This window comes from Malaya genurostris, chromosome 2 (assembly GCF_030247185.1).
Source record: "Malaya genurostris strain Urasoe2022 chromosome 2, Malgen_1.1, whole genome shotgun sequence".
NCBI lineage: Eukaryota > Metazoa > Arthropoda > Insecta > Diptera > Culicidae > Malaya > Malaya genurostris.
The window spans coordinates 345925753-345948652 of record NC_080571.1 but is presented as its reverse complement, the minus strand read 5'-3'; the positions used below and the strand labels follow the sequence as shown (position 1 = coordinate 345948652).

The 22900-nt window shown below is 37.4% G+C and overlaps 1 protein-coding gene across 3 annotated transcripts in view; it reads left to right on the top strand.

The window, feature by feature from the left end:
* The window catches only part of LOC131431972 (uncharacterized), an 85043-nt gene that overhangs the window by 28005 nt on the left and 34138 nt on the right, over nt 1-22900 (top strand). The window contains exon 1 of one of the 3 annotated variants that reach the window (XM_058597970.1): nt 14651-15357. The exons of the other annotated variants lie outside the window; for them this stretch is intronic. The gene's annotated coding sequence lies outside the window, so the exon portion shown is untranslated. Of the gene's footprint in view, nt 1-14650; nt 15358-22900 lie in introns of those variants that run through there. 3 annotated transcript variants of the gene reach the window in all.

Genomic DNA, 22900 nt, shown 5'->3' with positions numbered 1-22900 from the left:
TCCAAACACACTCTGCTTAGGTCAGCAACTAGCTGCCTGCTGCCGTTGCTCGTCAAGAGAAGTGCACTGTCGGAACGCTTATCGAGAGGAGGACGAGGAGGGATGGAGTGTGCAGTGCCGGGCGAGAACGAAGGCGCGGGAAATGCAAGCGATCAAGTGACGACGAAGGTACACTATAACAAATAGGCAAGATCAAAACGTCAAAATGGCAATTGAACGGCAAAGTCGGCGTTGAGCGGCGAGAATATTCTTGGTCAGGGTCGTAGCCATAAGGGGAAGTTCATGGATATGGTATTTGTCGTGTGTGCAAAACTGTCTAGCAGTTTTGCTTTTTAAAACGCTTCTTTATCTGACGCAAACTATTTATTTAGACGCAGGTGCACCGGTTGCCATTATTATCTTCTTGTTATTCTTTGATGTTAGGCGTCTCTTTGTTGATCGATTTAAAATCTCTTCGTTAAAGTTGTATTGTAATTCAAACAGGTCCATGGAAATATGAACATTTCCGATAGGTTCAAATCTATAGAGTAAAATTCACTGCCTAAAAAATGAGTTACAATAGGAACATGACTCACTCGCAACTAAAACGTCCTAAATTCCGTTAAAAAACCAAGCGTTTGCCTCAATACCAACAGCCAAGATAGCAATGTTGGTGACAAAACCCGAAATTTATAGCGAAAAACGTGATTAATCCACCTAGCAGTGAGATGATACCTTTTTTTATCAATCCGCATGTGATTTTTTGCATGGATATTCCTAGGTGTTTTAGTTCTCATGTCATTATTTTAATTATCGTCGTTTTAAACGGCAAATTGAGATTTTAATCACTCATTACCCTGTAATTTCGATTGAACATTCCATGAGATGTCGAAGTAAGTTCCACTTTAGAGTTTTTCGTCATTATTTATGGTACTTCCAGAGCTGGTATTCAGGAACTAGCATAACCCAAAATGATTCGAATGGCCATAAATTAATACGCCAAACAATTTACATCTTCTATATCGGTATGAATTTTAAAAATTCATCATCTGTAATTCCAGAATCGGATAAAATTCACTAATTTTGTATGGGACCTTTAGTCCTTTAATTTGAAATTTTTTTTTTGAATTTCGATTTGGCCTTTTTGAAAAAATGATTAAGCTTTAAGAAACGATTCGATACTGGAACCGAACTTCTAAAATCGGTGTAGCCGAAATCAGTTAAATTCACCTGAGGAGTGTGTAGACATCTTTAAGAAATTGTAGTGCGAATTAAAATTTGGAGGTACATTCCGAATCCAAAAAAGAATTCCGCTTAAACTGAAATAAATTTATTTGGTAATCGACTATCCAAATTTGCAAACCCGATAAACCTGATTAGTTTATGTGAAATTGACATTTTTATACTAATCACCCTGTATCTCCTAAACCAGAAATTGGATCTGACTAATTTTTATAGGATTTTAAGACCTCTCATTTGAATCTTAGATCGGTTCAGCCATCTACGAGGAAAATGAGTTACACAGTTTTAATTTCGTTTCATGTATCATCCTGTAGTTCCGGAACCAGAGGTCGGAGCCAAACATAATTCAGGAACCTTGTTTGGAAGCACACGACTTTTCATATGAATCTGAGTTTGTAGAAAACGGTTTAGCCATCTCCGAAAAATTTAGTGAAATTTTTTTTCACTCACGCATTTGCTGATCTCGACGAGCTGAGTCGTATGGTATATGGAAGTTATGTTCTTCCAGGTTTTATTGCTGTAAGTAGTTTAAATCAATATAATTATGGAATTACTTTCAACTCGAAAATGCTGATATCATCTGGTTTATAAATGCCATATTCGAACGATTATGTTGCCAAAAACGAACCGTGCTAAAATCGGTCCAAGGCAAATTGTCATGAAAAAGGATGCTGTACACAGTCTTTTGGACACTTAGAAAAAATTGTATGTCACAGTATAAAAATCGTGTTTTCCGTTGCTCCCAAGCATTTCTTTGTCATACAGTGCTCAAAACTTCTACTGCTGGAAAGGGGAAAAGTCGTTAAGACAAAAATATTGATATCTCCGTTAAAAATGGACGGATTTTAACAAACTATGGCTTGTTGGATAGCTATTACCGTGCGGAATCTAAGTCTAAAAACATATTCTGTTTTCAAGGTCAATTGTGACAGATACTGTCAAAAAACTGAAAATTTTGACATAAAACTCCGTATAACTCAAAAAGTAAACATCCTATCTCAAAACCATTCAATAGCGTTTTGGGTGACGGGGAGACCTTTCATTTGCGACTAGTTTGATCAAAATCGGTCCAGCCTTCTCTGAGATCTCGACCTCTTAGTTGACAACACACATACAGACACACGGACATTTGCCTCGGAAAATTTTTCGAAAGTTTGAGCGAATTCTATACCTATTTTTTATATATATAAAAAAGGTAAAATGATGTCAAGTGAGTAAGGACTTAAATTCAATAGCATTGAAGGCTTAATTTGATTTTATGGTCCTCTTCATCAGATTAAAGACTGTCCCTGAAAGTATGGACGCACTTTGATTTCGCTGTAAATAATTCAAAAGTGTTAGATATTCAAATTTTTTTCGATATACTGATAATATCAGACTACTACATCAGAATATTTTTCTCAACATTTGCTACTTAGCCATTGTAGACTAGCTGGCGAACCTTCTTGCGAACGTTCCTCATTAAATTCCGTACAGACATCTTGCGACAAGTTTTGACACTTTTTTCCAATCTTTTTCGAACTGTTGAATGGTTTCGGCTACCGAGACATGTTTCCTAAGATGTGCCTTCATTAATGCCCAAAATTCCTCAATTGGTCGAAGTTGTGGGCAATTTGGTGGACTCATGTCTTTTGGGACAGAAGTGACATTTTTGGTAGTATACAATTCTACCGTTGATTTCGAGTAGTGGCAAGAAGCAAGATCTAGCCAGAAGACAACAGGACCCTTGTGGCTTCGAATCATGGGTAGAAGTCGTTTTTGTAAACATTCTTTGATGTATATTTCGCTGTTCATTGAAGCAGTGGAGAAGAAGGGTTTCGAAATCTTACCGCAGCTACAAATTGCTTGCCAGACCATAGCTTTCTTACCAAATTTTTCGACTTCAATAGATGTCTCGGACACTTGCCCTTCTCGCACCGTATAATATTGTGGTCCCGGCAAGGATTTGTAATCGAGTTTCACGTAGGTGTCGTCGTCCATGATTATGCAGTTCAAATTTCTAGCAATAATCGTATTGTACAGCTTCCGAACCCTCGGCCTGATCGATGCTTTTTGTTTCGGACTACGTTTTGGTTGTTTCTGCTTCTTATAGGTTCGAAGATTCAAACGTTCTTTAGCACGAAGAACATTTGACTTCGAAGTGCTCCCTTTTTTGGCCACATCCCGAACTGAAACCTCCTTCTTTTGCTCTTCTGTTAAATTTTTTTCAGTCATTTAATTCATCAGTTTGAATCTTTTTATCAGCCCGATTATCAGAATTTAGTATCGAAAACATATTTGTTCTTTTCTAATGACTTTCTAAAATAAAACCATTTCAATTCGCCACTTTTTCCAAATCGTTCAGTCCTCCTGGAAACTCCACTACTTCTACTCTCAAAGATTTGAGGTCTTCGCAAAGTGCGTGTATACTGTGATGAATTTAAAAGACACTCGCAAAGCACGGGAATTATTTTTTTTATGATATTAGATCTGATCGAAATTATAGGTTTTAAGTGCACATCGAAAGTCACCTATGAAAACAGGTCTCCTTCAAATAATTTGATTATCTGTGTCTCAAACAGAAAAGGCTAGAACCTGTTGAAGTAGTCGAATGTGAAGAGTGTCGGATACAATTTAACAATGAAGTCTCATTTTCGTTTCGTGAAGACTGGTACAAACTTCCGGGTTTGTTGACAGTATATCCTTCTAGTGCCAGATTTGGTCATTGTGGTCGGCACAAATCGAAAAAGAACGTTGTAACAAACCTTAAATTTATAACACAGTTTCACAATTTTCTCAAATGGTTTGTTTATTTATTATAGCGGTCCTTGGTAACTGATTCGTAGCACCTTAAACAGTGTTGCTCAAGAAGATTATTTTTATGACTATCGAGGGGTCGCTATATTTATGGTAATTGGCGGTAAATCGCTCACGAACACTTTTTGTTCAGATTTTTGCTATCTTTCTCAGTGACAGTCCGCGTTCTGTGCATCATTTGTACACAATTTTTCGACGTTATTCTGCTGAAAGCCTACGCATTTCGGAACAAACTAATGAAAACGAATAAACAACTGCACAAGTGGTTAGAGAAGATTGTAAACAACAGGACGCAGCCATACAAATTGACAGATTCATAACCATTGCGGAATGGCAGCGGTTTTTGGTTGCGTCCATACTTTCTGGGACAGTCTTTATTAGAAGAAACAATATGCACAGTAAAAAATAATTCTTCAATTTTTCATGTGTTTTCGTGTAAGATAAAACTAAAACATTTTATGTGTAAATATTCCAATAAAATTACAAGCAACTAGCTACAGCATACCTTTCTTTGTCCTTCTTACTCAACAACACTAATTAAAACACAATTATCTTTACACGAGTCTCGAAGATTTTTCATCCAATTGCCACTGCAATTGCGTAACATGCTCATTTATTGTTTAGAACAGAGTTTTCAAGAAAACATTATCTCTAACGCTAAATTTGTGCAAAAATATTTTAATACTTTTTTTCACCTACGCTACCAGCGATTATTTCAACACGTTTTGATATTTCTCTGGTGTAATTAAGGAGTGTATCGAAAATAAGCTATCCACAAATTTTTCTTTTAAATTATGATGAAAAACGATATTTTATTCAATTTTAAAATTATCCTTCATTGTACGAGGTTAAACTGCAGCATAATGAAAACCGGATGAAATTTAAGTTATTCCTTCACGAATTTTCGAACTTCATCAAGTTCAGGACAAGTGTTCCCAGCTGCGTTATCAGTCTTCTTGAAGACCCTCGTCACGATTGCCCAGTAACGTTCGATGGGTCGAAGCTGAGGGCAATTTGATGGATTGATATTTTTCTCAACGAAAGTTATACGCTTTTCCGCAAGCCAATTGAGGGTGATTTTGCCAAATACAAATAATAATACCCCTAGGTCCCATACAAACAGATCACCAATGTTTGGTTCGCGGAATGAAAAAGTTAGCCTAGCCTATTCCTACATTAATCCTTGACAAGTGAAAATTCCCGAAAATGTTCTCAACTGGCAACATTATTGTTACTATGGCTATACTAACTTTGTTATTTTCATATAAACAATCGTCCAGATTCAAGCCAACGAAAGATGTTTAGTTTTGAGGGCCTCCAGTAAAATGGATATTTTTTTTATTAAAATGTTAAGAAATTGTTAACCATTTTTCTTCGTTTTAAAAGCCCGAAAACAATGCTAGGTCGATAATACGAAGTTTGGCCGAAATCTTGTCTACACTTTCGATAGGTACAACAGAATATAATATCTCCAGCTTCCACCGAGTTCTCTGTCCGCAGTATTAATAATTTATAAATCCTTCCGTTTTTTCAGACACCAATTAACAGTTCTAGAAGAAATATTTAATTTAAATTACTCCATAAACTAGACTTTATCAAGGATTAATGTTTGTCTGAATCTTTATAGTTCAGGCCACACAATGTTAGAATAACATTGAAACTTTGCTTATAAGAAGGAAGACTATACCCTCTTACCACATTTAGTTATTGGATAATGAATGCTTAGCCTCTTCATGATTAATCTAATTACCAATCCTAACTAAATTCTTCACGAATGCTGACCAAAAAGTATTTTAACTCCGGAAATCGAAACTTGCTAAACGAAGCAATATTTCCTTTCTAAAACGAATTCCAATTTGATATTGCGTTCGTGCATAATGCGCTTTACAACACTCATTGATCGGAAGTTAATAAAACATTATTTTCCAATAAATATTCGATATTACACGTCCGTAGTTGTGGATATTGTAGCTTGAATTTGAACATGGCTGGGGTGGGCCGTTCTGAAAAAAAATATTACATATCCAGCTCACTTTCCTAGACGCAGATTAAGTTAAGGTATGGATAGACAAAGCTAGCTTCCACCAAATTCAAAATAATTACTTGTATTTGCTTCCACAATTAGTAGTTAATGTTTCGTTTTGTAGATTCTATTTGATAATATTTCATGTTACTTTGATAAAATCCTTAACAGCAAAACCTGTTTCTATGGTTAAGTAGGATAACGGTTTTCAATGGTACCAGTTTCATCAACATTTGATCAAAGTACATTGTCACCCAGATAGTGTACCTTTGATAGTGTACTTCTAGTCGTAAAACGTGTCCCCGAAAATTTGTAGAAGTATTCCGTATTATAATTTGTATTTGGTTTTGCCATAGTGAGCCGACGCCAAATACAGCCAAAACAGTGGAGGTGTACTATGCTTCTTATATAAAGGCAGCAATCTATTCTGGAGACACCCAGATCGATAGAGTTCTGCATTTATAGTTCCGGTAATGTAAAAAATTGTTGACTTTAAACCACAGGAACATATTGCTTGCCATACCAGTACCTTTCGACCGAATTTCTACACTTGAATCGACCTGCCCGCATCGCTCACATCCTCCCCAACGACGACAGTAAAGTATTGTGGACCTGGAAGGGTTATTTAGTCCTCCTTCACGTAAGTCTCATCGTCCATCAAAACGCATGCATCCCGACACTGCAAAAGACGCGAATACAATTTCCGAGCCCTCGCTTATTCTGTTCTACACTTTGTTTAGAGATTTTCTGCTTCTTGTAGGTGTTCAGGTGATTTCGCCTCTTGATACGCTGGATCATTCCGACACTCGTTCCTGCTTTTTTGGTCAAATTACGTATTGACATTGATTTGTTCTTCATGATTAGAGATACCACTTTCTGGTCCAGTTTCGGGTTGGAAGAACCGGGGTTTCTGCCTCTTCCTGGTAGCCCATCCGAAGAATAGTGTTCCTCAAACTAATTATTGATGGTTTTAACACTGGAATGATGAATTCCAAACCACTTCGCCAATTTTCGCATCGTAATACCCTTCTCACTTAGCTATGTGTCCAGAATCTTAATTTCAATACGTGACATTTTTAAAACGCAGAATTTCAAACGCACAAACAAGTAAACAAACGAATGCTGACAGCCAAATGCACAGCATGCTGTAATCTGAGCTTAAAAAACCATCACAAATACATGCGTACAACACAAATGCATGTAGGTAGCTTATTTCCAATACACTCCCTATACTTCACAAGACTTCAAACGATTGTTGTTCATAAATCCACTACTAAAAGTTTCCATGAAAAATGTTCGAAAATGCAAATTTGAGGTTTGATTTTTTTTACAATTTTGATAAGTAAACAAACGCGACGAGAACTACGATCAATTATGTAGTGTTTTAGTATTTGTAACAATAACCCAGTTGTTTCGACAGTGTGCCCAAAGATGTTTTGAATAAAGTATAATCGTGTACTGTCGTTTCAACCGCTTTTTGATTTATAACACTTATATATTTTCTTCCTTGTGAAATTCATTCATTTGCAAGAATTCAAAATGAAATTTTTATATTTTGCTTCTCAAACAAACTTTCTATTCCAAGATATTCGCAACTCTGTAACGTAATGAAGTTCCATTGTCAAGGAAACTAAAAGTAAACAATCGAATCAAATATTGCAATTTTTTGAAGAAAAGATGTTTGTCTAAAGAACTAGGACTAGGTAATGCCAGAGTCATAATCGCGAGATTGACGTAGGACTGCATTCGATATGTGTATAGATATCAATTGATTTGATACCGTTTGACTGGGACAGCCTTTCCCAGAAAGTATGGACGCAACCAAAAACCGCTGCCATTTCGCAATGGCTCAAAAGCTGTCAATTTTTATGGCTGCGTCCTGTTGTTTACACTCTTCTCTAACCACTTGTGCAGTTGTTTATTCGTTTTCATTAGTTTGTTTCGAAATGCGTGGACTTTCAGCAGAACAACGTCGAAAAATTGTGTGCAAATGGTGCACAGAACGCGGACTGTCACTGAGAAAGATAGCGAAAATGAAAGGAGTAAGGGAAAAAGGCGGGTGGGTAATGTCAGAGATATAATTGGATGTCGTGAATACGAAAACAACTGACATGTTCCTTAACACTTCCGAACATCAATTGTATGAATTATGCAAGCATTCCCCTTTTTTACATTTTTCGCAAAACCAAAGAAAGCTTCACTTGATCTCGATTACTGTGAATTTCACACAGCGAAAAGTGCACAAATCTAACCAAACAGTTCTAGGTTTGCACTAAACTGAGAATATTTACCTTCGATTTGCGAACAACAAATCCTAATAGTTCTTTAGAAAACTTTCAAGCCATTAGAACGGCTGATTTTGTGTAATGTTCTCCAACGTTGTTTTTTCATCAATGCAAATAACTGGCAGCTGTGACTTAATGGCTCTTGTCGGAAGCGAAACTAGCTTTGAAAACGACACAAAATACATCTGCTCGCATTGGCGATAGAATCCAAACTGATCCAATTTTTGTTATGAGTTTTCTTTTTACGTGATTTCGTTTGTAGCTTTTTCACTAATGGGCGGTCCTAACGGCTATAAAAATAGCCGCATACAGAATTTTAATGTCGATTATTTCATTTCGGATTTGCATAATTTATTGAAAGAAAATATCAATATGCTATAGGGATTTGTTTCTAGCATTCAGAAGGACCAAATTGAGGAACTCACTACGATATTTAACACTTTTCTGAACATTTTTCTCGAACGATTTGTTGTACATCAGCAGATATTTTGTTTTCTTCCTCAGAACGCGTTCTGATTGGCTGGTGTTGACATGGGTCAAATGAGACAGGTTTTTCAATAGTGTACTATTGAAATACTTCAATGCTTTTGCTATACACGTTTAAGTTGAAAAATTTCGATTCTATTGGTAGTTAGATTATATAAATCCTTTCACAGATCACTGAGCTATGAGCTTTAAAAATACGAGCAAGGCAAACGCGCCTTATGAATTATCCTCTTTGACACTCGTTTATACCAAACATTTAAGAAAAGTTTGAGATTATGTTACACAACTGAAAATTCTATCATAAAATTGTGATCATATTTCCGATGGCATGTCGCAAGAATTATGTTGATTCGTTAGATACAACAAGAGATATTCACGATCAAAAAAAGGCGGGTGGGTAATGTCAGAGACATAACTGGATGTCGTGAATACGAAAACAACTGACATGTTCCTTAACACTTCCGAATATCAATTGTATGAATTATGCACGCATTCCCCTTTTTCACATTTTTCGCAAAAACAAAGAAAGCTTCACTTGATCTCGATTACTGTGAATTTCACACAGCAAAAAGTGCACAAATCTAAGCAAACTATTCTTGATTTACAGTAAACTGAGGATATTTCCCTACGATTTGCAAACAACAAATCCTAATAGTTCTTTAGAAAACTTTCAAGCCATTAGAACGGCTGATTTTGTGTAATGTTCTCCAACGTTGTTTTTTCATCAATGCAAATAACTGGCAGCTGTGACTTAATGGCTCTTGTCGGAAGCGAAACTAGCTTTGAAAACGACACAAAATACATCTGCTCGCATTGGCGATAGAATCCAAACTGATCCAATTTTTGTTATGAGTTTTCTTTTTACGTGATTTCGTTTGTAGCTTTTTCACTAATGGGCGGTCCTAACGGCTATAAAAATAGCCGCATACAGAATTTTAATGTCGATTATTTCATTTCGGATTTGCATAATTTATTGAAAGAAAATATCAATATGCTATAGGGATTTGTTTCTAGCATTCAGAAGGACCAAATTGAGGAACTCACTACGATATTTAACACTTTTCTGAACATTTTTCTCGAACGATTTGTTGTACATCAGCAGATATTTTGTTTTCTTCCTCAGAACGCGTTCTGATTGGCTGGTGTTGACATGGGTCAAATGAGACAGGTTTTTCAATAGTGTACTATTGAAATACTTCAATGCTTTTGCTATACACGTTTAAGTTGAAAAATTTCGATTCTATTGGTAGTTAGATTATATAAATCCTTTCACAGATCACTGAGCTATGAGCTTTAAAAATACGAGCAAGGCAAACGCGCCTTATGAATTATCCTCTTTGACACTCGTTTATACCAAACATTTAAGAAAAGTTTGAGATTATGTTACACAACTGAAAATTCTATCATAAAATTGTGATCATATTTCCGATGGCATGTCGCAAGAATTATGTTGATTCGTTAGATACAACAAGAGATATTCACGATCAAAAAAAGGCGGGTGGGTAATGTCAGAGACATAACTGGATGTCGTGAATACGAAAACAACTGACATGTTCCTTAACACTTCCGAATATCAATTGTATGAATTATGCACGCATTCCCCTTTTTCACATTTTTCGCAAAAACAAAGAAAGCTTCACTTGATCTCGATTACTGTGAATTTCACACAGCAAAAAGTGCACAAATCTAAGCAAACTATTCTTGATTTACAGTAAACTGAGGATATTTCCCTACGATTTGCAAACAACAAATCCTAATAGTTCTTTAGAAAACTTTTAGAGCCATTAGAACGGCTGATATTGTGTAATGCTGTCCACCGTTGTTTTTTTCCCAATGCTAATGACTGGCAGCTGTGACGTAATCGCTCTTGTCGAAAGCGTGCAGACGACACAAAACACATCTGCTCGCAGTGGCGATACAATCCAAACTGATTCAAGTTTTGTTGAGAGGCTTGTTTCTACCTAATTTCGTTTGTAGCTTTTTCACTAATGGGCGGTCCTAACGGCTATAAAAATAGCCGCATACAGAATTTTAATGTCGATTATTTCATTTCGGATTTGCATATTTTATTGAAAGAAACTATCAATATGCTGTAGGGATTCGTTTCCAGCATTCAGAAGAGTCAAATTGCGTAATTATCTACGACATTAAACTCTGGAACATTTTTCGCAAAAAAAGGCTTCACTTGATCTCGATTACTGTGAATTTCACACAGCGAAAAGTGAACAAATCTAAGCAAACTGTTCTTGATTTGCAGTAAACTGAGGATATTTCCCTACGATTTGCGAACAACAAATCCTAATAGTTCTTTAGAAAACTTTTAGAGCCATTAGAACGGCTGATATTGTGCAATGCTCTCCACCGTTGTTTTTTCCCACTGCTAATGACTGGCAGCTGTGACGTAATCGCTCTTGTCGAAAGCGTGCAGACGACACAAAACACATCTGCTCGCAGTGGCGATTGAATCCAAACTGATTGAATTTTTGTTAAGAGATTTCCTTTTATGTGATTTCGTTTGTAGCTTTTTCACTAATGGGCGGTCCTAACGGCTATAAAAATAGCCGCATACAGAATTTTATTGTCGATTATTTCATTTCGGATTTGCATAAATTATTGAAAGAAATTATCAATATGCTGTAGGGATTCACAAGGACCAAATTGAGGAACTCAATTTGCTCCGTCGCTGCTGGTTGATGATTCCACTCCCACGACGTCTGCTTCCATCGAACGCACGAAAAGAAATGATCGATTTTCGACCACGGTTCCCCTTTTATACGCATTCAGTTGAAGATATGTGCCTGACTACCTCAAAATCGTCGTCCTTGCGCGAAAAACCCAAGCGAAAGTAAGGTGTTTTTCGCGTTGTTTTCAAATTTTAAGAAAACTTAATTTTTGAGTTGTTTGTGGTTATCGCACACTGTTCAAAATATTATCCTGAATTCCTGATCATATTTTTGATGAAATGGTGAAATAATTATGTTGCTACCATTAATACAAGTCGAGATATTCACGATTAAGTTCTGCCCATTCTTCCATATGGCTAATTTTGAAAAGGCGCCCCATAGTAAAGCAAGTCGTATTCACGACAAAACTTATCACTCTCTCAGAGGGTAAATTTTGAAAAGGCACCCCATAGTAAAGTAAGTCGTATTAACGACAAAAGCCGTGCGAAATGCAATCAGGAAGTTCAGTGAGGATAACCTTTGAGGATAAACCGAAAATGGGTCGAAAAAAAGGTCCTGCTAACCCTCAGTTGGATAAACGTATACTGAAGGCGTTCGAGCAAAAGAAGGAGGTTTCAGTTCGGGATGTGGCCAAAAAAGTGGGCACTTCGAAGTCAAATGTTCATCGTACTAAAGAACGTTTGAATCTTCGAACCTATAATAAGCAGAAGCAACAAGAATGTAGTCCGAAACAAGAAGCATCGATCAGGCCGAGGGTTCGAAAGCTGTACAATACGATTCTTGCTGGAAATTTGAACTGCATAATCATGGACGACGAAACCTACGTGAAACTTGATTACAAATCCTTGCCGGAACCACACTATTATACGGTGCGAGAAGGGCAAGTGTTAAACCAGTCCGAAACATCGATTGAAGTCGAAAAATTTGGTAAGAAAGCTATGGTATGGCAAGCAATTTGTAGCTGCGGTAAGATTTCGAAACCCTTCATCACCACTGCTTCAATGAACAGCGAAATATACATCAAGGAATGTTTACAAAAACGACTTCTACCCATGATTCGAAGCCACAAGGATCCTGTTGTCTTCTGGCTAGATCTTGCTTCTTGCCACTACTCGAAATCAACGGTAGAGTTGTATACTACCAAAAATGTCACTTTCGTCCCAAAAGACATGAATCCACCAAATTGCCCACAACTTCGATCAATTGGGGATTTTTGGGCATTAACGAAAACACATCTTAGGAAACATGTCTCGGCAGCCGAAACCATTCAACAGTTCGAAAAAGATTGGAGAAAAGTATCAAAAGGTTTATTAAAAAGTATAACCAGACAAAGCTCCGAACAAAACCAGAATGAGTTACGAAAAATACCAGAGCCAGTCTAACCAGAAAGAAATTCCGAAAGCAAAAGTCTATAACTATTTCTGAAAATTGTGATCATATTCATATTCCTCCGTCTATGAATAGTGGTAAATTTTATAACAAAAGGACAAATATTGCTTTCAAAGCAAAAATCGATTGGAGCCTAAAGGAAAGATTGGTAAGGTTATTGCTTCTATTGAATTACGAACAAGATTTGAGATGCAGGTATGGCTTCATAAATTCGTATTACGGCATGTTAACATAATCTCTCTCCATTTGGATCTGGAATCGAACCCTTTATCAATCAGTCGTATCATCCGTGTGATGTTATACCACAAAGACTGGCACGAATAATTTTGACTTGCAACAGCCTTTCAGTTGACTTTGCACCAGACTTTCCTATCAGTAGTTCATCGCCCACTGAGAATGTAATAAACAAATGTTGCACCGGTTCGGCTCGATCGTGTTGTGTTTCTGGCTTTATCTTCGCTCGGAAAGTATCAACATCAAACAACCGCAGCACCGAAATGAATCGTTAGCCGATAACACGGTGTAGCAGTGTAGCCGAAGAATACCAACACAACCACCGTTTACACAGAAAATTGTGCCCAATTAATTAATTGAAGCAAGTATGGAGCATTGTTTTTCCATGGTCCTCCATTGCTTTGTTTAGAATGAACATGCAAATACAGTACAATTGACACCAGCACTAACCAGACAAATTATCTTCATTTTGCACTAGCGCATTTTGTACCATCCTACCCTGCACTAACCATCCTGTTTCCATCTATCCATGTATCATACCGCTAGACACCCAGTCTCAACACATGCGAAGGGCAGGCTATGAGCTCACTAACAGCAAGTCCTTGCATTGCTGCCGCCATGGCAGAGCAGACTCTGTTTTGTCCGTTTTGGCCGGTCCGGTCGAGCGGTGGTAATAAGATGCCTACTACGATGCATACACACCACAGTCGTTCGTTCGATGCCGTTGTTGTTGTCGTCGTCGTAGTCGTCGTTTCTGAAGCCGCGTCGCCACGCCACCTTTGCTGCTGCTGCTGCTGCTAGCGATCGCACATGAATCGGCGATTTTTCCTTTCTGCTATAGCAGCAGCGATGTCAGATCTACGGAAATCTCCGTAGATCTACGGATTCGAACATTTTCTACGGATCTACGGATCCGTAGACAAAATCTACGGAAATTTGATTTTTTTCTACGGAAATCTACGGAAATTACAATTAATCAACGGAGAACTACGGAAACTAGTTTTGTCTGGCGAGCAAAAAAAGCTTTTCACCGTGAGAGCTTCCGAGAAAAATGCCAATCTACGGAAATGACACTACTACTATCTGGCATCGCTGTATAGCAGATTAGTGCCGTAGGGATGTTCGAATAGTACAGATGATTAACGATAGCCGTTCCAGTCATCAATCACACTGGCACCTAATGTTGTGTGGTTGTTTTGACCGGTATCCTTGTAGCCCATGACGACATTTGATGTTAGGGCAACTTTGATGATGGAACAGGGGAAACTTTAGCAACGATATCTATCAACGAAAACGACATCTGGATTTGTGGTTACGTCAATTTTAAATTGAGACGCAATCCACTGCATCGGGAAACAACCCTAGCTAAGTTCTCCTATTACCGCTAAAACACCAAAAGGGCCGACGATGGTCGAAGCTAGAATGCAGGAATGGATGGATGGATGGATGAATGGTTGGATGGATGAGCGTGCCTAATGGCAAGGCAAGGCAAGGAACGAACGAACGAACGAACGAATGGTGCTGCGTCTGTAGCTGGTACTGGTGCTGATAGTGCTGTTGACGACAAACGGACGGAAGACGCATTCGATTGCGCATGCTCCTGATTTATTCATAGCAGGCGGCCCCACAGCAGTAGAAGCAACAATAGCAACAACAGCAACAGCAGCAGCAGCACCACCAGCAGAAGTGTAGAAAAACAGAAGCAGCAGTTGTTAGAGCTGCTGGTGAACAACTGACAGAAAACTTACCACTCCGCTGGTGTGTGTGCTTCGCTTTTCCGACTTCGCTGCCAACAAACTAATCTTCAATTCGTGGAAAATCTCCACAGTGCAAAGAAAATATTTTATAATTAAGTGAAAACCAGTTCTGTTCATTTCCCTGCGGATAGTCGACCGGTTGACAGGCATAAATCGATGGAGAGATCGTCTAACTAGCCAACATTGTCAGCTGCAAAGGTTGTTGTGTGGTGCAAAGATCATCATCCGTTCGGTTATTTGTGTTACTGCTGCTGCTGCTGTTGCTGCAGGTGCTTTCGGCGCTGGTGAAAAAGTGGGTGGTTCGGTGGTTTGGTGGGTGCTACAAGGACAAGAAGTGCCACCGTCAAACAGTCGATTGAGGCATAAACGTGTGAAGACATCCATTTCTAACAGTGTCCCTGCGGACTGCACTGGGTGACCTTTGAATTGGCAAGCTGAAGGGAAAATTGTTCCACAAACTACGAAAACAAAAGAAAAAAATGGTACGTATTGAACGAGGATGCAGCTGAACAGTGCAGGAATCCGCTTTCGTTTAGTGTTGTTAAGTGTTGTAATTTCTTCGGACCGTCTGTGCAGATATGATTAATGCGGGAAAAGCTACGAAATTTTTTTTTTAATTCTCTCCTCGCCTTGTTCTATGCAGTACTAAATGTGAAGACCAAAGCCTACTTGAAACGAATGGATTATTATTTCTTGTTGCATATAATGGTGATCGTTCCTGAAGATCCCCGCCATTAAGTCTATTTCAACAACATCAAAAATCTCGCGAAATTAACATTTCAACTATTGCGAAGCAGCTGAGGGTTTATTACCTTTCCGAGTAAAAATAGAATGGCGCTAAATTTTCCGAATCTCATAGAGTATTAAAGGTTACGAACAACCATGCATTCTTCCGTTTTACGCAAACTTACATTCAAACCAGACTAAACGCATCTTAATTATTCTTAAAGACATAGAAAATGATAAATTATAAGTTCTTTTTGTTTGATTCATTCTTATATCTAAAATAGAATCTAGAACCTCTTACTAAGTAGGCTGGTGCCTACTTTTTAAGTTCCCAGACAACGTAAATCATATTTTTTCTCAGTAGGCTGATTAATTTTTAAATCCTCAACGGGCGAGTTCGTAATCAGAATGGGTGGTACGATAAAAAATTGCTCAAGTAATTATGTGTGTGTGTGAATCTTTTATTGAAAACCTGTTTCAATCCATCTAGTGGTGCAATGATACCTTTCTCATAATCGTTAGTATGAAAAATTGATACGAATTTATTGTTGACAACTATTTCCGATTTTGGAATAGCCAAGCAAATTTGTATGGTCATCATCAACTAACTAGACCAACATGTTGGATCAGCTCAAACCATTTTTTCATGTATTTTGACGAATTTCGCGCCATCTCGAACAAATGTTTGCAACACACTCCGAGATTTGAGTGAAGCGTTCTGGATACAGTGGTACAAACTCATATTCGTACACCTTTCGTGTATAACTTTGTAATCAAATTGCTATAGTATAAACATTTTTTAACAACAGAAAGTTGTGTCAAATAGTTTGCACAGCATTCGGATAACTAGATAAATGTAAGATATTGTTTTAAACATGGTTTATTTGATAACAATCAAATGTGCACTGAATTTTTGTTGAAAAATTATTCAAATTTATATTCGTACAACGAACGGAATCATTGGGAAAATATTTTAATTGAGATTTTAGTATTTAGTATGATATCCTTTACTATCATAAACTGCCTTCAAACGACGAGGGATGCTGTCTACTAGCTTTTTAGTGTATTCAATAGATATAACGGCTGAAAAGTTCGTATCGTTTAATAGAAACACACATTTTTTTGCCAAAATTCGTTTTTATTATTCAACATAATTGCCATCAGAGACGATACAGCGATTATAGCGATCTTCCAACTTTTCGATACCATTTTTGTAGTACGATTTGTCCTTTGCCTCAAAATAGGCCTCAGTTTCAGCGATTACCTCTTCATTGCTTCTAAATTTTGTACCAGCGAGCATTCTCTTGAGGTCTGAGAACAGGAAAAAGTCACTGGGGCCAAATCTGGAGAATACGGTGGATGAGGGAGCAATTCGAAGCCCAATTCGTTCAATTTCAGCATGGTTTTCATCGACTTGTGACACGGTGCATTGTCTTGATGAAACAAAACTTTTTTCTTCTTCAAATGAGGCCGTTTTTTTTTTAAATTTCGTCCTTCAAACGCTCTAATAACACTATATAATAGTCATTGTTGATGGTTTTTCCCTTTTCAAGGTAGTCGATGAAAATTATACCATGCGAAACACAAAATACAGACGCCATAACCTTACCGGCCGATTGTTGAGTCTTTCCACGCTTTGGGTTCGGTTCATCGCGTGCAGTCCACTCAGCTGACTGTCGATTGGACTCCGGAGTGAAGTGATGGAGCCATGTTTCGTCCATTGTTATATATCGACGAAAGAAATCGGTTTTATTTCGATATAACAGCTCCAAACACTGCTCAGAATCATCAATTCGTTGTTGTTTTTGATCGATTGTGAGCTCACGCGGCACCCATTTTGCTCAAAGCTTTCTCATATCCAAATATTCGTGAATAATATGTCCAACACGTTCCTTTGATATCTTTAGGGTGTCAGCTATCTCGATCAACTTCACTTTACGGTCATTGAAAATCATTTTGTGGATTTTTTCACGTTTTCATCGGTAACAGCCTCTTTTGGACGTCCACTGAGTTCATCGTCTTCGGTGCTCATATTTGCAAACCACTTACGAATTGTTGCTTCGCCCGGTGCAGAGTCTGGATAACACTCATCAAGCCATTTTTTGGTATCGGCGGCACTTTTTTTTCATCAAAAAGTAGTGTTTCATCAACACACGAAATTCTTTTTTTTCCGTTTTTTTTTCGCAATAACAAAAGTAGCTTCACTCAAAATGCAATATCCCACAAACTAATAATCAGACAGCTGTCAAATTTATACACGTATCTTTTGAAGGTTGGTACTAACTGAAAATGGTATGGATTTAATTCTAGTGGCGCCCTCTCATAGAAACGATACGAACTTTTCAGCCGATCTGTTATTGTTGCATTCGTTGAGCAAATGCTTCTTTAGATCCTTTTTATTAGAAATCTGAATATTTCTAATCTTTTTATCTAAATGCTCCCATAAATTCTCAATTGGATTGATGTCGGGTGATTGTGGAGGAGTTTCTATAACTTTTTTACAGTTGTATAATAACCATAATCGGACACTGTATGCCTTGTTGTTAGGATCGTTGTCTTGGTAAAATTTGAAACCATCGTTTAAACCCATTTTTTCGGCACTTGGTTATTCCATCGATGAACTCTAAGTTCCCAACTCCATTGGCTGACATACAACCCCATACCATAACCCCTCCACCACCGTACTTCACGGTAGCTTTTAGATTTTTTGGGTTCAATTCATCATTGGGTTTTCTCCATACGAACAGACGTCTATCAGAGCCAAAAATATTAAATTTTGATTCATCAATGCAAATAACATCGTACCATTCACTTGCTGGACGATTAAAAACTGTGTCGCAAAATTTAACCGTTTTGCTTTGTTCTTGGCATTGATAAAAGGCTTTTTCCTTGGAGCGCGAGCATTAAAGTTGTTCTTTCTCAACACATTTCTTACTGTTTCGGCGAAAAAATTTACTTTGTTTCGGTTATTCAGTTCTTTAGTTATCTCCACTGCACTGCTTTTACGATTTTCTCTAATTTTTCTCAAAACAAATCGCTCATCATGCGGAGTTAGTTTTTTTCGGTTGGTGTTTCATGGTGCATTTGCGATTCGCTTTTCTTCAACAAACTTTTTGATCACGTACTATACAGTGGATCGCGGTTTTTGAAGAATATCTGAAATCTCTCTTAATAATTTTCCATCTTTATGATGAGAAATCATCAGCTCCCGTTGGGAAATATTTGTTTCTTTACCTTCAACGCTTTCGATGCTACAACAGATAAATTATTATTACAATCAATCATCTTAAAATCCAGACATACTTGTATACCTTAATTTTAGCTAAGCTTGAACTTTGAACGCAATTCGTAGTAGTAAATTATGAAAAACTACGTTTTCGACTCGCTGTACGAATACGATTTTGCCGCTGAATCTTTTCGTTAACGAGATATATTATCATAAAAAGCAAAGTCTTGGCATTACATTCCTTTGGTGGAATTTGGCCTTTCTGTTTCAACAGACTTCGCAGCCGATTCTTAGTGTACAGAATCATTGCATGACTAGTACTATGGATTCTACTGACACTAAGAATCCTTCCAGGTCGGGGCTCGAACATACGACAACTGGCTTGTAAGACCAGCGTCCTATGCGTTGAACCGCCAACCCGGGACAATATATTATCATAAGATTGGTAAAAACTTGACATTTTCTTGAAATAGTGTGCGTTTCGCATTGGAAAATGCACAAGAATAAAATGTACATGGTCACCTAAAATAATTAATGCTTATATGAAGACGAAAAATATTGTTTATCCAAATATATACAGGTGTACGAATACAACTTTGTGCCACTGTATATAGATTTTTGCACAAAAAGCCACTTTGCATACTTTGTTTTTCCAAAATAAATCTACACACTTAGAAATTTTCGCAGAATTCGGTAATTTTTTACCGAATTTTCAACAGCTGAACGTTCGGTAATCAGTTCGGCAATTAAATTGATTACCGATCGTTCGGTAGTTGCTGAATTGTCAAACAACTACCGTAAACTGTAAACCAATTGGATCTAACTGATTGTTCGGTATTTTTTTTTGTTTGTTTGTTTTCCTTTGGTTAAAATTCTGGATTTTCGGATTTCAAAAAACAACACAAAATCACAAAAACGAATGAAGAAAATTCCAACCTGTTGTGGCTATGGTTTTATTCCACAAAAAAGTATGAATTGTATATCTATTCACAAAATTCTGTAATGGAAATCTACGCAAGACTGATCGTCCAGTAAAAATTTGCATAATTATTGTAAAAGAAAACTCATGTATCGAAATATAGGCCATTTCTATAGATTACCGAAATTTTTCGTCAAAAATATTACCGAACAAAGCAATTGAATCTTAGTGTGTAGACTACAACAAAATAAATTCTACAAAAAAGAGTTGTACAAGTGATTTTTACAAAATCAATCGAATTTTCGAGTCCTACACTGAATTAAAATGGAATAAGGCAACCAACATTTTTTATGATCTACAATCAAACAGTTCATTCAATCGTCACACTTTTAAATCCGCAATTGCACGAGAGTCTGCTTAGATTGATCTTGATTAGGAACCAACACCGAGCATTGTTTGTTTTATAGCCGACGAAATTACACCAATATCCCAAATGTATGCAATTATATGTTTGTACATACGATTTTGATTTTGAAGCTTTTCTTCGTCAAGCTTGTGTTCAAGTTTTGTATGCAAGCAGTGATTTTTATAGCGTTAAGTTTCTCTACCATTCTGCGATTTCGGTTGAAGCGATAAACTATTTCTCATTATCAATCGAGTTCATCTTATATAAGATAGAAATTAATCCTACGCACTCAAAATTCACGCTGGGGTAATTGTCAATTTCTCAGGCGAAACGACATTACATGGAATTTCATCCGAACTTGCATGACACAAGATCAAAGCATACCAATTAAAACTTCAAATCGTTTTATGGCACTTTCTGTCTTGCTGTCTAGCAACAACCTACCTCTAGCATGGTACGCGTGGGACTGAAACGTTAGCTATAATTTCGCTTCTATTTATAGATTCGCGTGCTTCCAACAGCTGCGTTGTTGCATCGATTGACCAATCAGAGCGATGTTTTCCCTTTGATATATCGCTTATTCCTTCAAAACCGTCGTCTATGGCAGGGAAATCCGGTATGCCGGATTGTGATGATGCCATATACATTCTGAGATCATTTACATTTCTACTTTGAATGACGACAATTCACTGCATAGAGTAGCAAAGCCGACGGAAACCATCTTCCATCAGAAACCATCAGATAATAGTACGAGGAAGCCAAATCGGGTGAACGAGGATGATGCCCAAGTGAATGAAATCTAAATCGTTGAATTCAACCATGGTAGTGATGCCCATGTGCATCATTTAAGGCCATTTCACAGAGTCTTCAATCGCTTCATCAATGCTTGCTAATACTGTTTTTTTCTGACTTGAGGTAGTTCTCCAAAAGTATACTATGCCGATCCCAGAAAACTGACATTGTGATCCTTCCGTCTTCCGTAATCATTCTGTTCTCTGGCCTATAATAATGGATTCTGCCAAACATGTACTCGAAGTGCGATTACGTTCGTCTTTCTAGCCCTAAATAAGGAGTGTATCGAAAATAAGCTATCCACAAATTTTTCTTTCAAATTATGATAAAAAACGATATTCTATTCAAACTAAAAACCAGATGAAATTTAAGTTATTCGTTCACGAGTTTTCGAACTTTTGATCGAACGCTCTTCATCAAGTTCCGGACAAGTGTTGCATCGCATTTTTTGGACGCTTGAGCCCAAATTTTTTTGAACTCCTGCATGTTCCCAGCTGCCTAACCAGTCTTCTTGAAGACCCTCTTCACGATTGCCCATAAACGTTCGATGGGTCGAAGTTGAGGCTAATTTGGTAGATTGATATTTTTCTCAACGAAATGTATACCCTTTTCCGCAAGCCAATTGAGAGTGGTTTTGGCATAGTGAGCCGACGCCAAATCCAGCCAGAACAGTGGAGGTGTACTATGCTTCTTATATAAAGGCATAGCTTATTTTCGATACACTCCTTAGATAAGGCATGCTCACGCACTTTCTCTTTCCGGTCGTCCAGTACAATTTATTGTTTTATTATTATTACCATTTATTTTTCATCCTCCATTTTATGTTGTTTTGATTCTGTTCTGCTTCGTAGGACCTGCCGCTGCATGTTTTATTGCCAATAGAGTTTTGACCATCACGTTACTCTCAAAACCTCTATCTCACAGTGTAATCAACAGCCCCATAATATTTTTCAAACTTTTTTTCGTCCCTGTTTCTGATTTCGGAAGAGGCCAGAGCCCCACGCCTCCGAGTAACGCTTGTAACGCCTCGTAACGACTGTAACTTACAAAAAAAGTAATGCATGAAACGCTTCGTAACGCCTATAACTAACATATTAACAATAGTAACACGTGTAACGCTTCGTAACGCATTTAGCTCATTAAAAACTCATACACGTAACGCAAGTAACGTCATAACTCACAAAAAAGTAACGCAGAAAAACGCTTCGTAACGTCTATGATTAACAAAAAAGTATCACATGTAACGCTTTGTAACGCCTATGATTAAAAAAAGTAACGCATGTAACGTTTATAACCCTTTGTAACGCTTGTAACTTACTAGAAAGTAACGAATGTAACGCTTCGTAACGCCTATAACATACAAAAAAAACACAGCAGGGTTCGAGCGTAGCTCCAATCTTGTGCAATATTTTCACTTCTGATCTTCCAATCCTACCCTTTGTTAATCAGAAATCGCATTCTGTGACGGCACAAGTCTGTTAGCCACAGGTAGAAGTCTAAGCGTGATCTGCAGTCGCCCACAAAAGAGTTTAAATATTTTCTGTCAAAAAGGAAAATTAAACCAAATGCAGCAAAAACGCAATTAATTATCTTTCCTCATAAGTCAAGAGCATCTTTTCTTAAACCAAACAATAATCGCATTCTCAACTTGAATGGCTTGGAATTGACATGGTCTGATCAAGTAAAATACTTAGGTTTAACGTATGACTAAAAACTCACTCAAGGATCACATTGAAGAAATCCAGGCAAAGCGTAATAAATATATTAAATGTTTATATCATCTTATAAGCAGAAATTCTAAGCTCTGTCTAAAAAACAAGTTGTTAATTTATAAACAAATTTTCAGACCAGCCATGCTTTATGCGGTACCAATTTGGTCAAGTTGTCAAGGTCCACCAGGAAGAAAACGCTTCAAAGGATTCAGAATAAAATTCTGAAAATGATTTTGAAGCGTCC